We start from the raw sequence: 19849 nt of genomic DNA, 5'->3' as shown, positions 1-19849 counted from the left end.
GAAAGGAACGCCCCAACCACGGCGCCCCAGCCCCACTCCCGGCCCGCGACTCGGGGCCCGAGCCTCGCCTACCTGCGGAGCCCTGGTATCCCGCGGGCCGTGGCTCCCCAGCCTGTCAGCTCCGCGGCTCCCTGGTTCCCCGGTGGTGGGGGCTGGGCGCAGTCCTTGCCTCCCTGGCCCAGGGTTTGGAGGCTCTGCCCGGGAGAGTGGCGGGAGGGGCCGTCGTTGGTCGTCGACTCTGGGCTCCAGTCTGCAGCGCCCTCTGGGAGCGGACACCGAGCGCCCTCCAGGTGCGTAGGACTCCAGGCAGGAACACTTTCGGAAACTGTGCGGGGGGACCCCCGGGGTGATGGGGCCTGAAACCGAGGGACCCTTCCCTGGCTGCGGATGGGGGCGCTGTACGCCCTCCCTCACCCAACGGACACGCACAGGAGGGGCTGTTAAAAAAAATTTTTTTTAAGAACAACCAATCACCTCTGCCTGCTGAGGGGGGAAATTTTTTTAAAAAGGACTTTTCGGTGTCTTTCTATAGAAAAAAAATATGTGAAACAGATCGCCAGTCCAGGTTCGATGGAGTGCTCAGGGCTGGTACACTGAGATGACCCTGAAGGATGGGATGGAGAGGGAGGTGAGAGGGGGGTTCAGGATGGGGAACGCATGTACACCCATGGCTGATTCATGTGAATGTATGGCAAAAACCACTACAATATTGTAAAGTAATTAGCCCTCAATTAAAATTTTTTAAAAAGACCTGATTAAAAAAAAATGCCCTCTCTTCATCCTCTGGGCTAAAAGTAAAAATAAATGGCTCTGTGCCGAGGTGACCTCTGACCTGCAGATCTGAGAAGCATCACTGAGGTTCTTGCTGTTTATATTTCCGCAAGAAACCCTGGACCTGTGTTTCCATCACCAATCTGGAACTTCGGTGCAGAAAGACTAGGGAAGGCCCGGGAGTGTGGTGCAAATGGCCTCGAATGAAAAGGGGAAGCACTAGCCCAGCCCTGAGGGCAATCTGGTAAGCAGGAGAGACGGTACTAAAGGACCTTGGACCTGGACACCAAAGATGGCATCCTCCCCAGGCAGAGGACACCGCCTGCCCCCGCGGAAACTGGAACCCAAAAACTCCCTGACTGCTTCTTGGCCTCTTGGGCAGTCTCCTGTGTTTCTCTTAAAACGGATTAAACATTCCTGAGTCCTGGGTTTTGCAGGCAGGGACAACTGGCTGCTGGCCCGTGGATTCTTCTCCACCCTGCGGGTGTGCCCTGAACTAAGCAGCCTCCTGCATCTCCATCTTAGCCTCTCCTCCGTCAGACACTGAGAAGTAGTGAAGTGAAGTCACTCAGTAGTGTCCGACTCTGCGACCCCAAGCTTCTCTATCCATGGAATTTTCCAGGCAAGAGTACTGGAGTGGGTTGCCATTTAAGTCATGCCCCCCGAAACAGCACTCAGGCCTGGATTCGCCTCTGCTTCTGTATACCTGTTTGACCTCAGGCAGCTCTCCCTTTGGGAGTCTCACTGTCCCCAGGTCTGTCTGTGAGGGACAGCAGATCCTCATCCAGGTCCTTGGTGCCAGATGCAGGGTCTCTAGGGCCCTGGTTTCAGGGATCATCCAACAGCAGGGCACGAGACAAGGCTCCTCCAAGGACCTCACAGGGTCCTGGTGGGGTAGAAGGCCCTTTAGTGAAAGACGCGTGAGTGTGTTCACCAGGAGCTGGCTCACGGTCTGAGGTCAGCTCCCTAGTCTTTACAACCCAAGGAAAAGTAGATCAGTTTGGAATCTTGCCTTTGTCTGCTGCACAACAAAGAAAATTGGGGTCAGGAACATTTGATGGGGTCTTTATATTATAAAAATGACCAGTCCACTGTTTCTTTCAAACTGAGTAAATTTGACCCCAGATCAATGTGTATTTCCTTGGGCAGATAACAAAGAGGAGAGGCCTCAAGGAGAACACTTACACAGAGAAGGGGACTAGAGCATCAGGGCTTGCCTTGACCTTGCTGACTCCTGGGCTGCTTGCTTCTCCTCCCAACTCAAATTCTGCAGGAAAATCTCTTCCTCCCAGAAGCTCTCTTGGAGTCCCATATTACCCAGGACCTGTGCCTCCCAAGGTACCCTACAGCCTCTAGGAACGTCACAGGGGTGTCAGCCCGTTTGCACTGCTGTGGCCATGCTATCTGAACTCTCATCAGCCCCTTCCTTGGGATCCTCCCAGACCTTCATTGATCTGACAACTAAAGGGTTAAATGTCTGGCTGATCAGAGGGTCTCTAGCCTCCCCCACTGGAGGCACTAAGGCAAGGCCTCTGTCCCTCTGTTCCTAATACAGGTTGTTAAATATTTTTAATAGCATCCCTGTTGAATCACTAACCACCTTGGATGTTGCTTCCTTTTCCCATAAGAGAAAGAAAGTTCCTGGAAGGCAAGGCCAGTGTCTCCTCCCCTTGTTTCTCTCTCATTTCTCCCCTAGTTTCTTTCATTCTTCCCAGGAACACACTGGGCTTCGTTCTGGAGAAATGCATGCTGTTGCCACTGAGGGGGAGGTGGCAGCTGGAGGGGAGCTGGTAGGAAGAGACCAGCAGCAGACTGGGGTGGATAGAGGGGAGGGGGCGGAGACCCTGGACACAGGGTTGCCCTTTTTATGCATTAGGCACCTCCACTGGCACAAGTATTCTCTGGACAAGTCGATATCTATCAAAACTTAAAATGCAGATTTCCCTGGTGATACAGTGGATCAGAATGTGCCAGCCAACGCAGGGGACATGGGTTTGATCACTGGTCCAGGAAGATTCCACATGTCACACGGCAACTAAACCCACAGGCCACAACTACTGAACCTGCGTGTTGCAATTACTGAAGCTCGTGCACCTAGAGTCTGTGCTTCACAACAAGAGAAGCCACCTCAGTGAAGCTCGAGCACCGCAACAAAGACTAGCCCCCCCTCACCACGACTAGAACTTTAAAGACACCTGTCTGTTAACTCAGGAATTCTCCTTCAGAGCATTCACTCTTCATAAGGATTTCAGTGCCCAAAGAGGTGTGTGTAAGTGTTCACTGATAAAGGAAAAGTAGAATAAATGTGGGTATTCCCACACCATGAAATATTATACAACACTTTTTAAAATTAAGAAGATGGAAAACTCCTGGCCTGGAATATTTTTCAAAACCTACTTTTAGATAAAAAGAGTGATTTTAAGACTGGTCTGCATGTAGTATGGCCAAAATTTTCATAAAAAATAAAAATAAAAACGTGTTTAAGCATAGATTATATATGTGTGTGTATATATATATATGATTAAAAAAAGGTCTAGGGGAGGAAATTTTGATGGGGAAAGTGAAGGGGAAATTGTAAGTTTGCTCTATATTCTTAAAGTGCTTATAATTAGATTATATATATATATATATATATATAACTTGTCTAATTTCTTAAACTGACTCTTGAGAAATCTGTATGCAGATCAGGAAGCAACAGTTAGAAGTGGACATGGAACAACAGACTGGTTCCAAATAGGGAAAGGAGTACATCAAGGCTGTATATAGTCACCCTGCTTATTTAACTTATATGCAAAGTACATCATGAGAAACGCTGGGCTGGATGAAGCACAAACTGGAATCAAGATTGCCGGGAGAAATATCAATAACCTCAGATATGCAGACGGAGAAGGCAATGGCAGCCCACTCCAGCACTCTTGCCTGGAAAATCCCATGGACGGAGGAGCCTGGTAGGCTGCAGTCCATGGGGTCGTGAAGAGTCAGACATGACTGAGCGACTTCACTTTCACTTTTCACTTTCATGCATTGGAGAAGGAAATGGCAACCCACTCCAGTGTTCTTGTCTGGAGAATCCCAGGGACAGGGGAGCCTGGTGGTGGGCTGCTGTCTCTGGGGTCGCGCAGAGTCGGACACGACTGAAGCGACTTAGCAGCAGCAGCAGCAGATATGCAGATGACACTACCCTTATGGCAGAAAGTGAAGAGGAGCTAAAAAGCCTCTTGATAAAAGTGAAAGAGGAGAGTGAAAAAGTTGGCTTAAAGCTCAACATTCAGAAAACGAAGACCATGGCATCGGGTCCCATCACTTCATGGGAAATAGATGGGGAAACAGTGGAAACAGTGTCAGACTTTATTTTTGGGGGCTCCAAAATCACTGCAGATGGTGACTGCAGCCATGAAATTAAAAGACGCTTACTCCTTGGAAGAAAAGTTATGACCAACCTAGATAGCATATTCAAAAGCAGAGACATTACTTTACCGACTAAGGTCCGTCTAGTCAAGGCTACGGTTTTTCCTGTGGTCATGTATGGATGTGAGAGTTGGACTGTGAAGAAGGCTGAGCGCCGAATAATTGATGCTTTTGAACTGTGGTGTTGGAGAGGACTCTTGAGCATCCCTTGTACTACAAGGAGATCCAACCAGTCCATTCTGAAGGAGATCAACCCTGGGATTTCTTTGGAAGGAATGATGCTAAAGCTGAAACTCCAATACTCTGGCCACCTCATGCGAAGAGTTGGCTCATTGGAAAAGACTCTGCTGCTGGGAGGGATTGGGGGCAGGAGGAGAAGGGGACGACCAAGGATGAGTTGGCTGGATGGTATGACGGACTCGATGGACCTGAGTCTGAGTGAACTCCGGGAGATGGTGATGGACAGGGAGGCCTGGCATGCTGCGATTCATGGGGTCGCAAAGAGTCGGACACGACTGAGTGACTGAACTGAACTGAATGAGCCTCTTGATGAAAGTAAAAGAGGAGAGTGAAAAAGTTGGCTTAAAACTCAACATTTGGAAAACTATGATCAAGGCCTCTGGTCCCATCACTTCACGGCAAATAGATGGGGAAACAGTGGAAATAGTGAGAGACTTTATTTTGGGGTGCTCCAAAATCACTGCAGATGGGGAATGCAGCCACGAAATTAAGACACTTGCTTCCTTGGAAGGAAAGTTATGACCAACCTAGACAGCATATTAAAAAACAGAGACATTAGTTTGTCAACAAAGATCCATCTAGTCAAAGCTATGGTTTTTCCAGTAGTCATGGATGGATGTGAGACTTGGACTGTAAGAAAGCTGAGTGCTGAAGAATTTTGAACTGTGGTTCAAAATTTTGAACTGTGGTGTTGGAGAAGATCTTGAGAGTCCCTTGGACTGCAAGGAGATCCAACCAGTCCCTCCTAAAGGAGATCAGTCCTGAATATTCATTGGAAGGACTGATGCTGAAGCTGAAACTCCAATACTTTGGCCACCTGATGGAAAGAACTGACTCATTGGAAAAGACCCTGATGCTGGGAAAGATTGAAGGCAGGAGGAGAAGGGGACGACAGAGGATGAGATGGCTGGATGTCATCACCGACTCGATAGACATGAGTTTGAGTAAACTCCAGGAGTTGGCGATGGACAGGGAGGCTTGGTGTGTTCCAGTCCATGGGGTCTCAAAGAGTCAAACACGACTGAGTGACTGAACTGAACTGAATTTCCTAAATTAGTATTTATTTACTGAATCAGTGGAGATGCTTTCAACCTCAACTAATAGCTTCCCCTCAAGTAACATGAATATTAGGGCATTTATTGCATATACCTATACCAGGAGCTGACTGTGGCTCAGGTCACGAACTCCTTATTGCCAAATTCAGACATAAATTGAAGAAAGTAGGGAAAACTGTTAGACCATTCAGGTATGACCTGAATCAAATCCCTTATGATTATACAGTGGAAGTGAGAAATAGATTTAAGGGCCTAGATCTGATAGAGTGCCTGATGAACTATGGAATGAGGTTCATGACATTGTACAGGAGACAGGGATCAAGACCATCCCCAAGAAAAAGAAATACAAAAAAGCAAAATGGCTGTCTGGGGAAGCCTTACAAATAGCTGTGAAAAAAAGAGAAGGGAAAAGCAAAGGAGAAAAGGAAAGATACAAGCATCTGAATGCAGAGTTCCAAAGAATGGCAAGAAGAGATAAGAAAGCCTTCTTCAGCAATCAATGCAAGGAAATAGAGGAAAACAACAGAATGGGAAAGACTAGAGGTCTCTTCAAGAAAATTAGAGATACCAAGGGAACATTCCATGCAAAGATGGGCTCGATAAAGGACAGAAATGGTATGGACCTAACAGAAGCAGACGATATTAAGAAGAGGTGGCAAGAATACACGGAAGAACTGTACAAAAAAGATCTTCATGGCCCGGATAATCACGATGGTGTGATCACTCATCTAGAGCCAGACATCCTGGAGTGTGAAGTCAAGTGGGCCTTAGAAAGCATCACTACGAACAAAGCTAGTGGAGGTGATGGAATTCTAGTGGAGCTGTTTCAAATCCTGAAAGATGATGCTGTACAAGTGCTGCACTCAATATGCCAGCAAGTTTGGAAAACTCAGCAGTGGCCACAGGACTGGAAAAGGTCAGTTTTCATTCCAATCCCAAAGAAAGGCAATGCCAAAGAATGCTCAAACTACCACACAATTGCACTCATCTCACATGCTAGTAAAGTAATGCTCAAAATTCTCCAAGCCAGGCTTCAGCAATATGTGAACCGTGAACTCCCTGATGTTCAAACTGGTTTTAGAAAAGGCAGAAGAACCAGAGATCAAATTGCCAACATCTGCTGGATCATGGAAAAAGCAAGAGAGTTCCAGAAAACCATCTATTTCTGCTTTATTGACTATGCCAAAGCCTTTGACTGTGTGGATGACAATAAACTGTGGAAAAATCTGAAAGAGATGGGAATACCAGACCACCTGACCTGCCTCTTGAAAAACCTATATGCAAGTCAGGAAGCAACAGTTAGAACTGGACATGGAACAACAGACTGGTTCCAAATAGGAAAAGGGGTACGTCAAGGCTGTATATTGTCACCCTGCTTATTTAACTTATATGCAGAGTACATCATGAGACACGCTGGGCTGGAAGAAGCACAAGCTGGAATCAAGATTGCTGGGAGAAATATCAATAACCTCAGACATGCAGATGACACCACCCTTATGGCAGAAAGTGAAGAGGAGCTAAAAAGCCTCTTGATGAAAGTGAAAGAGGAGAGTGAAAAAGTTGGCTTACAGCTCAACATTCAGAAAACGAAGATCATGGCATCTGGTCCCATCACTTCATGGGAAATAGATGGGGAAACAGTGGAAACAGTGTCAGACTTTATTTATTGAGGCTCCAAAATCACTGCAGATGGTGATTGCAGCCATGAAATTAAAAGACGCTTACTCCTTGGAAGAAAAGTTATGACCAACCTAGATAGCATATTCAAAAGCAGAGACATTACTTTGGCAAAAAGTCTGTCTAGTCAAGGCTATGGTTTTTCCAGTGGTCATGTATGGATGTGAGAGTTGGACTGTGAAGAAAGCTGAGCGCCGAAGAATTGATGCGTTTGAACTGTGGTGTTGGAGAAGACTCTTGAGCGTCCCTTGGACTGCAAGGAGATCCAACTAGTCCATTCTGAAGGAGATCAGCCCTGGGATTTCTTTGGAAGGAATGATGCTAAAGCTGAAACTCCAGTACTTTGGCCACCTCATGCGAAGAGTTCACTCATTGGAAAAGACTTTGACGCTGGGAGGGATTGGGGGCAGGAGGAGAAGGAGACAACAGAGAATGAGATGGCTGGATGGCATCACTGACTCAATGGACGTGAATCTGAGTGAACTTCGGGAGTTGGTGATGGACAGGGAGGCCTGGCGTGCCGCGATTTATGGGGTCACAAAGAGTTGGACACGACTGAGCTACTGAACTGAACTGATACCTGTATTATCCACTCAAGAACTAAAAACTCCACAATATGGAAATTTAAGCCTCTTCTGCCCTTTGGCTAGGCCATCTCCTTTGTGACTCCCCACTCTGTATGAAGGCAAGATGGCAGCATTTTTTCTAGCCATCAGAGCTAACACAGCCATGCCCAGAAACAAGGCCGCCTTCTCCTGATGCTTTTCTTAGGAATAAGGAAATAGTTTTCTGAATTAACCCCATCCCCCACACCCCTGGGACACATAGCTTCTTTTCCCATCTCACTGGCCTGAAGTGAGCCCCATGCCTTCGTGAAGCCAGCACTGCAAGGCGAGCTTCCATACCAGCATGGGATAGATTAACCTTCCAAGGGGTTGGATCTGGGGAAATTGATGCCATATCCACTAAATATTTTGACTCCTTAAAGTGTCTCAGATGTGTGCAAGGGCATTTTTCAAGATGATAAAACATTTTTCATAGTAACTTCTTCCTATCCTGAAGCATTTAAAAAGACCATTCATCATTTTATCGTGAAGCATTTGAAACAAATTATAAAAAAGAATGTTCCTCAAAAATTAAAAATAGAATTACCATATAATCTAGCATTTCCACTTCTAGATATATATCCATAAGAAGGAAAAGCAGGGACTGGAACAGATGTTTGTACACCCACATTCATGGCAGCATTATTCCCAATAACCAAAAGGTGGAAGCAACACAAGTGTCCACTGATAGATGAATGGATAAATAAAAGGAAGTGCATATATATATAGAGAGAGAGAGAGAGAGAGAGTGGAGTACTATTCAGCCCTAAAAGGAAGTAATTTCTGTTACAGGCAACAACATTGAAGAACCTGGAAGATTTTCTGCTCAGTTAAATAAGACAGTCACCAAAGGACAAATACTGTATGACTCCATGTGTGTGGAGTTCCGAGAGTAGTCAAATTCTTAGAGACGGAAAGTCGAGTGGTGGTTCCTAGGGGTTGGAGAGAGCGGAGAATGAGACATTATTGTTGTTTTTGGTGACGCCATGTGGCACATGGGATCTCAGTTCCCCAACTAGGAATGGAACCTATACCCGCTGAAGTGGAAGTGCTGAGTCTTAACTACTGAACCACCAGGGAAGTCCAAGGCATTATTGCTTGGTGGATACAGAGTTTCATTCTGGGAAGATGAAAGAGGTTCTATAGTTGTTGATGGTTGCACAACAGTGTGAATGTACTTAATGCCTCTGAACTGTGCCCTTGAGAAAGTTAAGATGGGGAACTTCCCTGGCAGTCCAGTGGTTAAGACTTCCTGCTTCCTCTGCAGGGGGCACAGGTCCCATCCCTTTCCAGGGAACTGAAAATCCTGCACCCTTCTCGGCAAAGAAAAAGAGTTAAAATGGTAAATTTTGTTATGTATATTTTACAGTGAAAAAAAGAATGCAAGAAAATCCTTCACCTTAATCTTGAAAAAAGAATAATATAATGAACACTTAGTTTATCAAATCTTCACATGATGTCTTTTTTCCTCTTCTTTTTAATGAAACAAAACATTGTAGATTTAACTGGATCTTCTCAATTTATATTTTGAGATTTATCTGTGTTGATACATGTGGTTCTGTGTCATTTATCTTAATTGCTGTATTGTAATTCATGCATATGCCACAATTTATTTATCCATGGACATGAGGTTGTTTTCAGTTTTTCAATATTACTCACAGCGCAGCAGTCAATTCTTGTATTTTTCTCTGTAAGTGCATGTGAGGTTTTCTCTAGAAGGATAAATAGATAGAGATCCTGGGCAGTAGGTATAAGTATCTTTGACTTTCTTAAGAATTGCTCTAAGCAATTTTTCTAAACAAATCTCCAAAGCTCTCCTCAGGGCTTACAGCAATTTACACTTCCAGTGGCAATTATGAAAGTTCCCATTTTTCTACATTCTGTGACTTGACATTCATTGGACCCTTTGTATTGTGCCAATCTGATGCAGGTAAAATGATATCTCATTGTCATTTTGATTTTGAATGGCTCTCTTGTTATGAAACATTTTGCTGAGCCCTTTTGTTGCTGACTGTTTGGGCAGATGGTACTGTTTGCTCCCCACAGCTGTTTTACTCTGCTTTTCCCTTAAAAAAAAAAAAACAAACCTAAATTTCAGTTGGGCTTATGGCCTCCTGTACTAAAGACCACCCTTCCCATCATCTCTTACAACTATGTGTAGCCAAGTGATTAGTGTTTCGCTGATCAGACTGAACAGAGGCTGTGCACCTTCAGGGACGTGTCAAAGGGAGGAGGCATGCCCTTCTTGCCTTCTTCTTTCCTTTCAGCTGGAATGCAGATATGATGGCTGCAGCTGGAGCAGTTATCTTGGATGATGAAGTGAACTTGGAAACCAAAGCATGAGTGGCAGAGGAACAGGTTAGAAGGAACGAGCCTGGGTGGACCCATGACCATGAATCACTGCACCAGCCCTGGACTGCCCACCCAGACATACTCATGATGGAGAAAGAGACTTCTGCTTTGCTTCAGACACTGCTACCCTATATTTTCTATCTCTCACCAGGAATCCAATCCTAACAATACACCGATCAGTTCAGTCTTATGCAAAGCACCCAACGGAGGACACGTGTGTGTCTGGGGAGGACTGAGAAAGGAGTGGTTCTGAGGAAGCACCAATACATCCCTATAGAAGGCAACCCGGCCAGTTTCCCAGGCCTGGACTGTGAGTTAAACTCTGGATGTGACTTGAGTCACCTAACATCCTTCCCTAGAAGAAGTCTAGACGAGAAAAACCATCTTAGAGTGAGGCGGTGCTTTCAGAGTCTGAAGTCTGTGCGGCCTTCTCTGCCTCTCAAGGGAACTGCTCCTTGAGGGTGGTCTCAGGAGGTGGCAGGCAGACTCTGACCTCCACAGAGGCTCAGTGTGTAACTCCTTGCCCACACCTGCTGTGGGGCTGGGCTTGAGTCCTTTGGGAGACACGAAGAATAAAAACCTTGGGACATTTTTGTTTCTTCTAAGCAACTGGTGTGCTTCTTCTCATAGAGAGTGAGGACTGTGTGAGACTGCGTGTGTTCTGTTTTTACTGAAACAAAACAACGGGTGACTGGGTTATTACAAGTATATTGGACTTGACACCCTGCTTCTCTGGTACCATCCTCACGCCTAGCTCACTACCTGTCTATCTCTAATTTATAGTCTCCCTTGCATTCTTTTTTTTGGGGGGTGGGGAGGGTGAAGTAGGAAAGACCAGCTTTATTGCTTTGCCAGGTAAAGGGGGTCATGGGGGGCTAATGCCCTCAAAACTATGTGTCCTGACCTGGAGCAGGTAGTGAGGGATTCTATAGTAAAATAATTCAAAGAAGATGTGATCGGTTGGTGGACATTCTTCTGATTAGTTGAACATTCTTCTGCTTACCTTCTGTGGTGAGGTAAGTGGGAGTCAGCATCACTGACTTTCAGGTTCCAACCAGTGTGGGGTCTACCTGCTTGTGGGCAGCACACAATTAACTTCTCCCACTTGTTGGAGGTTTAGTATCTGCAAAACAGCTCAAAGACGTTGTTATGTATATCCCTTGATGGGGAATCCCTTGCCTTCTGAGTTGCCTGTAATATTTGATAGAATGCCAGCAGGGAAGAGAGAGACTAACTACATCGTATGTAAATATCATTGGAATTTACCCATCCAAATCAGAGTATTACTTCCCCAAAGCAGTCCCCTCCAGAGACCCTGCTTATCACCTGATGCTGTTGCTACCCTGCTACCCCTCCCATCACCCCAGGGAGGCCTAAAGACTCTGTCTAAGAGAATAGCCTTTTTTTGGAGGAGAGTGGAGTGTAATACTTCATGCACTTGATACATGTGTTCAAAGTAGCAATGTTGCCCATCTCCCAGGAAATACCATCCCCAGTGCCTCCCAGGTAAACAGGGTCCCTGAGGATTCAGGTCCCATAGCACCTGGCCTGAATGGTGCCCCCTGGGACTGGGCAGCACAGCACTGCAACAGCTGCAGGAGTGCCTGTTGGAACCAACCCCCAAATAAGGTTCTCAAGTTCCAGGGAGTCTTAGTTTGGGGGAAGAAACAGATATAAACAATCATTGTAAAGCAAAGAACTATCCGGTCAGCCTGTTTATTGATAGCTTAATGTGAAAGTGAAAGTGAAGTCGCTCAGTGGTGTCCGACTCTTTGCAACCTGTGGACTGTAGCCCACCAAGCTCCTCTGTGCATGGGATGCTCTAGGCAAGAATACTGGAGTGGGTTGCCATTTCCTTCTCCAATTGATATCCTAAGGGAAACATCAATTTGGAATGCAGAGAAGCGGTTCTCAAAAGCTTCATGGATGAGGACTGAGGTTTGGGGAAGCCATTAGAACCTGTCTTTAGATGAAAAGAGGGTTTTTCAACCAACCTGTGGTTGGTGTACGGAGAAGGCAAAGGCACCTTAAAATAGCACATATTTATTCTCTTACAATGCTGGAAGCCAAAAACCCCAATTCAGTTTCTTTGAGCTGAATCTCCCAATTGCTGCTCCCAGCTCGAAGCAGGTCCGAGCTCCCTCCAGAGGCTCTAAGGGAACATGTTCCTTTTCTCTTCCAAGAAAGGGGTGTTTGCCAACATCACTTGGCTTGTGCCTGCCTCACTCCAGTCTTCAGGGCTCTCTCCACTCTGTCTTAACATTATCTTCTCATCTGAGTATCATAAAATTGCCTTCCGCTTCCTTCTTACATCCTAAAGGAAATCAACCCTGAACATTCATCGGAAGGGCTGATTCTGAAGCTGAAACTCCCAATACTTTGGCCGACTCACTGGAAAAGCTCCTGGTGCTGGGAAAGACTGAAGGCAAGAGAAGAGGCAGCAGAGGATGAGATGGTTGAATGGCATCACCGATTCAATGGACATGTGTTTGCACAAACGTTGGGAGCTAGTGAATGACAAGGAAGCCTGGTGTGCTGCTCTTCACAGGGTAGCAGAGTCGGACATGACTTAGTGACTTAACAACAAGGATACAAGTGTCTGATTGCCTTTAGGGCCTACGTGGATGATCCAGGATAAGCTCCCATCTCAAAAAGCTTAACTGAATCACATCTCCAAAATCCGCAAAAGAGGTCTCTCCGATTTTTCTTTTTTTCCCTTGGCCAGGTAAAGTAATATTCACAAGTTCCAGCAATTTTGATAGAGAGAGGACATTCCCAACCTGGTTCCAAGTGGGGAAACCCGACAAAGAACAGGCAGGGAAGCAAAAAAGAGGTTTAGAGTGTTCTGGACCTGGAAGGCGTCTGGACTGGCCAGAGCACAGGCCCCCTGGAGAGTTGGGTCAGAAGTCAGAGCAGGAAAAGTTTCCCTAGTCATGCTTAGGCCAGAGGAGCCACCGAACAGAGGAGGGACTCAATGGGGTTGCCTGTTAGAAAGATCCTCTGACCCCTGCATGGAACGACAGGCTGAAGGGAAGCAGACTGCTGCTTGGGACATAGGGAAAGGCAACAGAGAGAGAGGACCGACCTGTCTGGAGAAGGTGACATTGAAGAGAGGGAAGGGACAGGATGGAAAACTAGGAGGATAGACTAGATAGACTGCGGTGTGATGGATGGGGGAGAGGGAAGTGGGTGATTCTGAAAATCAGTGGTGGGCATCATTCCACTTGGTTTCTGTAAATAGCCCAAGTCACTGTGTGAAGTGGGCGCTGCCGCTGAGGTCATGCACTGAACCCTGATGTGGCTCTTGACTCAGTTCTGGGCCACCTGGGAGGGTGCAGCCTTTGTTGGAGGCTTAGACAGGAAGTTCTCCAGCAGGCAGGTGTGCCAATGCCAGCCATGCCCGCCCAGGTGCTGCCTGGTGCGGATTCAACCTGAGCTACTTCCTAGGGTGGGCCACTTGGCCCTGGCCCTCACCAGTCCCCCCCCTCCCTCCCTGTGTGTCTGGCTGTCTCTGACTCAGCCCCAGATGGGGAAGGGGCACTGATGCTGCTCATCACTGGAGTAGTGGAGGGCTGGGGAGCCAGGAAGAGGCAGGCCAAGCTCATTCTCCCACCCACCACCACCCCCACTGCCACTTCCTCCCAGCTAAAAACTGCAATTTCCTCTGACAGATTCTTAGCCCTACTTTAGCTGCGTGACCTTAACTGCATAATTTAACCCTGGAGATCCAGTGGTTAAGACTTTGCTTTCCAATGCAGCGGATGCAGGTTCTATCCCCAGTCTAGGGAGCTAGGATCCTTCATGTCTGTCAGCCAAAAAAAACCCTAACAATTAAAAAAAAAGTAGAACAATATTGTAACAATCAATAGACTTAAAAAATTCAAATGAATTCTAGCAATACAAGAAGGGAGAGGTTTATTCAGACCTTTTCCTTTGCATTTACGCACATAAGTAGTACTTATACTAACATCTGCAACTCACCGTTTTGACTTAATACGTCTTAGAAATGTCAGTATCTATAACCAGACTCAGTCTTGTGTGGGGATTCCGTAGTTTGGCTCTACGTTGATTTTTAACCATCTCCCTTCTGATGGGTGTTTTTGTTAAAATTTTGCTATCAGAATGCCACTGAATATCCTCGCCTGGGCTTCTTCATGGAGGGAATAAACCTTGCCTGGGATAAAAGTGGAGGGGCGGCCCAAGAGAGTCTGAGAACCCTGCTGAACTGTGCCCTTCCAGGCTGGGCTTCCGCATTCCTGCCCAGGGCTCTCAAATGGCCCCGAGCACCTATTCTGAGCCAGGTCCTGGCACAGCTCTTGGCTGGTAGGAGAGGGAGCCAGGGATGCAGTCTTAGGATCCTATGATGGGGTGAGCCATGGGGGCCCAGGACTGGGGACAGAGGGGAGCAAGGAGGGCTTCCAGGAGCACAGTTTTGCTGGGCAGAGCAGCAAGTGGAAGAGGGCCAAAGCCAGCCATGCCCTGGTGAGCACCGCTGTCCCCTTAGTGCTCAGGGCCATGGGGGATGTGAGTGGCAGGAGGTGATGCCAAGCTAGGAGAGTGACTGTTACCTGAGGATGGTCACACAAGGGGTTAAGCAGAGATGCTTGACCTCTCTCTCACCCACAAGCACATAGTCAAGGCTGATCCAGGAGGGTGGGAAGGGGAAGAGGCATCAACTCCCATCAGCTAAGAGCCCACCATGAAGCAGGCCCTGTGTGAAGGGCCTTCTTCCTTTGCCTTTCTTCCTTCTTTCCTGCCCTCCTTCCTTCCTTTTTTTCTAATTAATAGATTTTAAGAGCAGGTTTAAGTTTACAGGAAAATTGAAGAGAAAGTACAGAGAGTTCCCATATCCTAGTCATCCACCCCCAGTTTCCCCATTATTAATACCTTGCATTAGGGGGTGTGCGTCTGTTACAACCAATGAACCAATATTGATACATGATTATTACCAAAGTCTGCAGTTTGCATGAGGATTCACTCTTGGCCTTGTACATTCTGTGAGCTCTGACAAAGCTATATGGTCATGTACACACCATTATAATATCCCAGAAGGTAGTTCCACTGCCATAAAAATCCCTTCCACTCTGCCTGTTCATCCCTCCCCACCACCCTCATCCTCTGGTAACCCCTGATCTTTTAACTGCCTCCATAGGTTGGCCTTTTCCAGAATGTCATACAGTTGGAATCACATAGCACATGGCCTTTTCATACTGACTTCACTGAGTAACATGCATTTCAGGTTCTTCTCTGTCTTTTCATAACTGGATGGCTCATTTCTCTTTATCTCTGAATAATATTCCATTGTCTGGATGCATTAATTTGTGTATCCACTCACCTCCTGAATGACATCTTGGCGGCTTCCAAATTCTGGCAATTATGAATAAAGCTGCTGTCAATATCCGTGTGCTGTTTTTCTCATGGACATAAATTTTCAACTCATTTGGGTAAATATCTAGGGGGCACAATTACTGGATCATATAGTAAGACTCAATTTCATGATACATGAATAAAGTCACATCATAAAAAATCAAGCAATACTACATAGAACAGAGAAGCAGATGGCAACCCACTCCAGTATTCTTGCCTGGAAAATCACATGGATGGAGGAGCCTGGTGGGCTACACCCCATGGGGTCGCAAAGAGTTGGACACGACTGAGCGAGTAACATGCACACACTACATAGAACACGAATGCTGCAGCCTAATCCTGGGCATACCTTATTTTACAAATGAGGAAAGTGTGTAAGTGACTTGTTCTGGAGTTCACAGCAGGAAGCTGTGGAAAACACAGAAGTCCTATGGGCCCTTGGAAGAGAGTCAAGAATATTGGCCTGACTGTAGGTGTGAGGGTGACCAGTGACGGTGGTGGTGGGATTTATCCCCTTCCATTCCCAGCCTCCTTCCCCTCAATGTTCCTTTTAGAACCCAGTCATCACAAAGTGAGAAAACCCAGGCTACGGGGAGAACTTTCCGCATGTGGATGTTCTGGGGGTGTCAGCTGTCTGACAGCTGGCGTCAAGTGCCAGGCATGTGAGTGAATTCTCCATCTTGTGATTCCAGCTCCCGGCCTTCAGGCCACCCCAGCTGACACCAAGGGTAGACACGGTGCCTTCTGATCCTGGCCCACAGTTTGAAAAAAAGGAAGGGGAAGAGCAAGACGAAGCTTCTGCCACTGGATCCGGGGTGGTTTATTTCACAGCAAAAGATAGGTAAGACACATTAGAAGAGGACACAATGTTCCAGGCTCATCCTGGGTACCTCCTACCCTAGATCTGCAATTAGCCAATAAGAAATGGAACTTGAAGACCTCAGTCTGAACTCTTTGGATGAATTGAATTTATAGATTAAATTGGGGAGAAATAACAGTTCGTAGCATTGACTCTTCCTATCTGGAAAAATGCCATCACTACTTAATCCATTTTTCTTTACCATCTTTCAGTGAAAATTATTCTCTTCACATCATGAATTTATTTTTTCCCCACGGTTATTTGAAAGCTATTTTTTACTATGATGATCTTTTTTAAAATTAGTTTTTTGGTGTCTAGACAGCTGTAACTACAGTTGATTAGTTTTTGTATATGAATCTTCTGTCTATCCAATTTCTTGAACTCTTAATAGTTCTAAAACTTTTCTCAGTGTATCCTCTTGGATTTTTTAGGTAAATCATTCTACCATTTTTTCCTTTTTAATACTTAAATCTCATGCTTTTCTTAATGCACTGTCTAGGGACCCCAGCTTTATGTTGAATAGCAGTGATGATTGTGGACATTCTTATTTGCTTCTGTCTTTAATGGGATTACTTCTAATGTTTCAACATTAAATTTGCTATTTGCTTTAAATGTGTGATAGATATAACTTTTTAGCTGAAGGAAACTTCTCAACATTGTTAGCTTGTAATGAGTTTTTATCAGAAATGAATATCCAGCTGTATGTTCAAAACTAATACTACATTATAAATCAACTATATTTCAATAAATTTTTTAAAAAGAAATGAGTATTGAAATTTATCTGTTGCCTTTCTTATTATTTGATATATTTTCCCTGCTTATGTGTTAATGCACTAAAATTACATTAATAAAATTTCTGATGTTCAACTCTCCTGAATTTCTGCAATAAAATTCTGCTGGGTCATGAAGGATGATTCCACTGGGTTTGGTAGAGTCACATATTACTTAAGAGTTTTGTATCTATATGTGTAGATGAAAATAACCCATGGTTATTGTTTGTGTGTGTACTATCATTTTGTTTCATTTTCAAGTTCATTACAGTTTTGTAGAATAACTTGGGAACTTTTCATTGTTTTCCACGCTCTGTAAAATTATATAAACTAGGAATTATATGCTCTTTGAAGGTTTACAGTAGGCTTGCCCCCCAAAACAGTCTGGGCTTTGTGCCTTATTTTAAGGATATTTTTGATAACTTCTTCTTTTTACTTTCCTTCCTTCTTAAACAAAATATTCTTTTATCGGATAGATTATTGGGAAAATACAACTGTATATTTGCATGTACTTAATAGCATGTCCTTAAAATATACAGGGCAAAAACAGTAAAAAATTAATTATGATGGGATATTTTCAACACTCTCCTCTCAATGGACTTCCCGGATGGTGCTAGTGGTAAAAACTCACCTGCCAATGTAGGAAACTTAAAAAGAGACATGATTTGATCTGTGGGTCAGGAAGATCCCTGGGAGTAGGAAAGGGCAACCTGTTCTAGTATTCATGACTGGGAAATCCCATGGGCAGACAAGCCTGGTGGTCTACAGTCCATGGGTTGTGAAGAGTCGGACAAGAATGAAGTGACTTAGCACACACATATTACTCTCAATAGATAAAAGATATAAATTTATTTGAAGAACAAATTGTAAAAATTGTTTATTTTTATAAACATTTTCACTCTCACTTTAACTGCAGAATCCAATTCTCTCCCCTCCACACAGAATATTTATAAAAATTAAAAATATAGACCACTTCATGAATTTGTATGTATCCTTGCTTAGTTCAGTTGCTCAATCGTGTCTGACTCTTTGTGACCCCATGCCTGCAGCATGCCAGGCTTCCCTGTCCATCACCAACTCCCTGAGCTTGCTTAAACTCATGTCCATCAAGTCAGTGGTGCCATCCAACCATCTCATCCTCCGTTGTTCCCTTCTCCTTCCTCCTTCAGTCTTTCCCAGTATCAGAGGCTTTTCCAATGAGTCAGTTCTTCGCATGAGGTGGCCAAAGTATTGGAGTTTCAGCTTCAGCATCAGTTTTTCCAATGAATATTCAGGACTGATTTCCTTTAGGATTGTCTGGTTTGATCTGCTTGCAGTTCAAGGGACTCTCAAGAGTCTTCTCTAACACCACAGTTCAAAAGCATCAATTCTTTGCCACTCAGCTACCTTTATGGTACAACTCTCACATCCATACATGACTACTGGAAAAATCCCTTGCTTAAGGGGCCATGCTAATTTATCTGTATTGCTCCAATGTTAGTATATGTGCTGCTGAAGTGAGCATTTAAACATTTTAAGTGTACAGTTCGTAGTATTATATATACTCATGTTGTCGTGCAACAGATGTCTAGAACATTTTTATCTCGAAAAACTAAAACTCTACATTCATTAAACAACTAATTTCCCCTTCCTATCCTACTTCCTGTCCCTCACCCCCATTCTTGGCAACCACTATTCTGCTTTTAGGATCTAACTATTTTAAATTCCTCATTTAAGCAGAATCACACAGTTTGTCTTTTTGTAAACAAGGTTTATTCATGTTATAGCATGCGTCAAAGTTTCCTTCTTTAGAGGCTGAATAATACTCTATTGTATGTATATCCCATGGAGGGAGGATCCTGGTAGGCTGAAGTCCATGGGGTCGCTAGACACGACTGAGCGACTTCACTTTCACTTTTCACTTTCATGCATTGGAGAAGGAAATGGCAACCCACTCCAGTGTTCTTGCCTGGAGAACCCCAGGGACGAGTGGGCTGCCGTCTATAGGGTTGCACAGAGTTGGACACGACTGAAGTGACTTAGCAGCAGTATGTATATAACATAATTTTTAATCCATTCATCCATCAATGGACACTGGATTTCTATCTTTTGGCTATTGTGAATAATACTGCTATAAACATGCGTATGTAAATCTCTCTGAGATCCTACTTTCTTTCGGATGTTTATTTCTTTGTTCAGTTGCTCAGTCATGTCTGGCTCTTTCCGATCCCATGGACTGTAGCATTCCAGGCTTCCCTGTCCTTCACCATCTCCCGGAGTTTGCCCATGTTCATTACGTTGCTGATGTCATCCAACCATCTCATACTCTGTCTTCGCCTTCTCCTTCTGCCTTCAATCTTTTGCTGCATCAGGGTCTTTTTCAATGAGTCGCCTGTTTGCACCATGTGGCCAAAGTATTGGAGCTTCAGCTTCAGCATCAGTCCTTCCAATGAATACCTAGGGTTGATTTCCTTTAGGATTGACTGGTACTTTTGGATATATACCGAGAAATAGGATTGCTGGATCATAAGCTAATCCTAGTTTATAACTTTCTGAGGAGCTGCCATACTATTTTCCATAGCAGTTGCACCTTTTTACATTCCTACCAGCAGGGCATAGGGCTTGTTTCTGTACATCCTCACTTAACACTTGCTATTTTCTGTTTGATAGTAGCCATCCTAATGGGAGGGGGTAATATCTCACCGTGATTTTGATTTGCAGTTACCTCATGTGTGGATCACAATAAACTGTGGAAAATTCTGAAAG

General features: G+C 44.9%; 1 long non-coding RNA gene across 2 annotated transcripts; it reads left to right on the top strand.

The window, feature by feature from the left end:
• On the top strand, positions 18–10713 carry LOC108637157. Of its 2 annotated transcripts, none has more exons than XR_001918839.1 (2): positions 18–290; positions 10024–10713. It is a non-coding gene; the product is annotated as an uncharacterized LOC108637157 (long non-coding RNA). The 2 variants fall into 2 exon arrangements; XR_001918838.1 differs by having other exon boundaries at positions 8549–10713.

The sequence above is a fragment of the Capra hircus genome, chromosome 11 (genome assembly GCF_001704415.2).
Source record: "Capra hircus breed San Clemente chromosome 11, ASM170441v1, whole genome shotgun sequence".
Taxonomy (NCBI): Eukaryota; Metazoa; Chordata; class Mammalia; order Artiodactyla; family Bovidae; genus Capra; species Capra hircus.
Note: the sequence above shows the minus strand (reverse complement) of the source record. Positions and strands in the feature narration are given on the sequence as shown.